Below are 4049 nucleotides of genomic sequence, written 5' to 3'. Positions count from 1 at the left end.
TCCTTGAGTGCATCAGCACTGCACATGGGCCAGCTCAGCACATGGGTCAGGAGGCCCTGGGTTTGAACTTGGACCTCCCATGTGGTAGGTGAACGCCCTATCCATTGAGCCAATCCACTTCCCGGAAAGTTTACTTTTAAAGATCTGTCAACTTGTGATTTTTTTAAAATGGTAAATTTTTACATCAAAAACAAGTTATTATATATTATATAGTAATCATAAGCTTAGATCTGTAGGTTACATGTTAGTCTAAATTAGTTTTCTTCTATTGAGTTACTATAAAGGAATATAATATACTTGTTACTAGTTCTGGTTTTCAAAAACACAAACAAATAAAAAAACTTGGTGTAATTCTGGTTTATCTGTGAAACTCTGGGCAAATTACTGTCCTAAGTTTTTTCATCTATAAAATGATGAAATAAGAGTGACTTTATGGAGTTGTAAGAAAAGCATTTAGGGAGTTTGGCTTAGTACATATTGCACAGTAAATATTCAATACAAAATTAACTAATATTTTATTAATGGAAGAAATTTTTCCTAAAAAAGATTGAATTTCCTTACCTTTAGGAAATTTAACTCTGTTCATGTTATTTTATGAATCACCAGTGTTCTAGCTCCCAAGTAGATGAGGGCCAACTATATTTCCCCTTATGAATAAGGGAGGTGCACAGTCTTGCTGTGTTCTCCTCAAAGTACTCACTCTCTTCTTTCTTCAAATTCTCCTTTGCATCAGGTGTATGCCTGCTGGAGGTTGGCCTGCCAGGGAAGTTCTATCACTTGACGTCATCATATTACATATAAGGAAAATGTACCACCAAGTCTCGTCTTTTCTCTTAGTGGAGTCCCATGACACCATGGAAATATGCTCACAGTGCTGTTTCTCTTCCACGTAGAAGAACTGCTGAATTTCATGTCCCATTTATTACAATAGAGTCCTACTTCCCATTTCCCACTTCCACTCCAAAAGTTAGGATTTTGCACTCTACCCTGTAATTACAGCTCTCAGCTTCATCAAAACTGAAATGAACAAATATTCATCAACCTTTTATAACAAACAAGACAATTTTATTTAGCAGAAACAAACAAAAACAAACAAAAATGATTCTGTGGCAATGCATCTTTTCCTCTGCGATCTGAGGTGCTTTTGTCGAAATGAAGACGTAATGGCAAACTTTCCAGGGCAGTCAGCTTTTAGCAGCATTTGGGGCAGATGACTGGTTTGATGAAATATGAATATAACAATACCTGACTCACTAAATTATTTCCTTGAATAGTTAGCTGGGTGGAGGCTCACCAAGTTAATAACTAAACCCAACCCACAAGTCTATTGGTAAAGGGCATATTTTAAGTTTAATGACTCTGTGTCCACCCAGAGAGATAAAGAAGGCTTTGACATCCTGCTCAGTTGACTGGCAAGAAGAACGTGACTCATTAGGCACCTGGGACACTGAATGAGTGGCCTGCATTGGAAATATTTTGAAAGGTGAGTTGAAGTACTAAGCCAGTCTTTTGGAGACTGCACCACTTCAGATGATGATTCAAGAACTAAGACTAAGAGAAAATCTTGCACTAAAGAAACAGGGCAGAGAAGCTACTCTTTGCAATATGAACTTCTGAGTCAAGGTTTATACTGGCTTAGAGAAAGAAAAACTAGCTAAATATCTTCCCAACCTTAAAACATTTCCTATCTAACTACATTTTTAAATGACCTAAGGTGTGTAAAGCATCTAGCTCAGAGTCTGACTGGTATATCATGTCACTCAGTAAAATGTTTTTCTCTTCATCATTGATCTTTGCTTTTTACTTATTTTTTAAGAGAAAGGATATTTTAAGATGATATCCCTACATAGTTACATGTATGTTCATTTTTCTTAAAGGACAAATTAGTGTCTAAGGTCTAGCTCTCTCTATTGTTTGACTATTAGCAACAACCAAACATGGCAGCAAAATTAAATCATCTGTGTAAAATTTCTGCCATATGGTTCAGAAATTATTTCAGGGAGCATTTTGAAATGAAGGTCCTTAGCTCACTTTGGTATCCTTGCTATGATTTTGCCAAACCATACACACAGCCAGAATATAAATTTTAAAATATCACAGGTAACTCCATGTAGTTATTCATTTTGAATGCTAGATTACTAGTGTTGGCATTTTAACATTGGAACTAATCTTTCTAATTCTTTCCCTTTGAAAGTAAATAATGCTTTGAAATATAAGCAAATCTGAACATCTTTTCAACTCTTCCACAATAAAGTATCTCTCAGGCTAGAAAAAGAAAATGATTCCATAAGCTCAAGAGTCATTTCATTCTTTATTTCATTCAGGATGACAAACACTTCTGTACATATCAAATGTGTATAAGGAATAACAATCTAAAATATTTGAGTATCCTTTTTTCAATTTCACTTAGTCACCTATTTAGTATTTATTTAATGTGTCCATGTAATTATTCTATGTATTTAGACTTAAGTATATGAGATAATTTCAAAATAATTTTTTGTCAATAACATTTAATCATTTATCTTTCACTTGATGTTTTGCATGTGAAGTTTTTATTTTTAAGAATGTGTTTATATTCCTTATCTTCTAGAACTAAATACCAGGAAAATTTTTTTTTTACTGCATTGGGGATAAATAGAATTTTGAAAGGCAGTATTTTAACTCCTTTGCAAATCCAGCTATATTTCAACCCCCACCCACACCCCTCTTCTCCAACACACACCCTTTTGGGCAAGTTTAGCCTCAACAGATACAACCTTGTTAGTCCAGTCTTTCTACAGACAGGATGCAACTTGTAAGAAGGGGAAGCACTGGTGTGTCAGAAAGATTGTGGCTGCCAGCTGGGAGGAAAGTCTGCCTCTTCCCTTTGCTTTGCTATCAAGTATACACATTCCTGCAGAAGTAGGCCACTGTTAATTCAGGAACACGAGGAGTTGTGACTGATATTAGGCTCTTTATAAGGAAGACAGGGCCTAGAATAATTAAAGGAGAGTGGGGTTCCAAAAAAGAGGGTGAAAGAGCAAGAAAAAATGATCTGAAGGCTTCAAAGTCTTGGCCGCTTTATCTTTTTACCTAGGGCCACTGTGTGTGTGTGCGGTGCATGTTTGTGTGCATACAGGAAGGAACTAGCATTGTGAAATAACCCCAAGCACTACTGGTCAGCCTGCCTCCCTTTGAAAAACAACAATTAAAAAATAAACAATTTTTAATAATCTCATAACAGGAAATTCACTGGAAACTGGAGAAATGTTATATGGAAAAATCTAAGAACCTAGAACAATAGAAGCCAAATAATTGATTAAAAATAGTATGCATAATTGAAGGTGAAGATAAGTAGGGAGTTTTAGGCACCCAGTTTAGTTTACTGCGCAACCAGTAAGGTAATCAAAAGCAACAGAGAATCAACCATTTGCCAGGTTTTCAAGTATGCCTGTAGATTTTTTATATTTTCTTCTTCAAGTCTAATTCTAATATATATTCTCTTTACACTGCAACTTTCCAAAGTTAAATCATAGTAGTAAAGAACTGATGAAAGAATTCAGTAAAACAAAGTGTTCGTAATTAGAAAATTCTAACTAGTAAAGATGAATGGGCCATCATAGGATTAAAAAAGCCATCCAGGTCATATTTTACTTTAATCAAATTAGAATGAGTTTCTCCTACTATTATGAAGTAGAGATGCCATAAATGTGACAAGTTATTAGAAAGCCTTTGGTTTATTCAGAAATATTTACTAAGAATACAATTCTGGAAATCATTTGTATTCACATCTAAGTTTTTTGATAGGGGAAGAGGATACTGAAGGAATAATACACTAAAAAAACCCTGATGGAAAGTGTTAAGGATTAAGTTTCTCTCCCTTTTAATTCTAACTATTTTATTATCTTCATGGTCTATCTCATTTCAAGACCTGTATTTTCCTTTTTTTCTTTTAGATACAGAATATTTTTGTTGCTTTTCATGATCTCTTTCTCATATTACCTTTGACTTTTTTCATTGACCTGCTCTGTATTGAGGAAGAATGTCCAAGAAGGAAGGAAGTGGGGAGA

Source organism: Dasypus novemcinctus, chromosome 11 (genome assembly GCF_030445035.2).
Source record: "Dasypus novemcinctus isolate mDasNov1 chromosome 11, mDasNov1.1.hap2, whole genome shotgun sequence".
Lineage (NCBI taxonomy): Eukaryota > Metazoa > Chordata > Mammalia > Cingulata > Dasypodidae > Dasypus > Dasypus novemcinctus.
The sequence above is the reverse complement of the archived record's forward strand: the minus strand, read 5'-3'. Positions refer to the sequence as shown.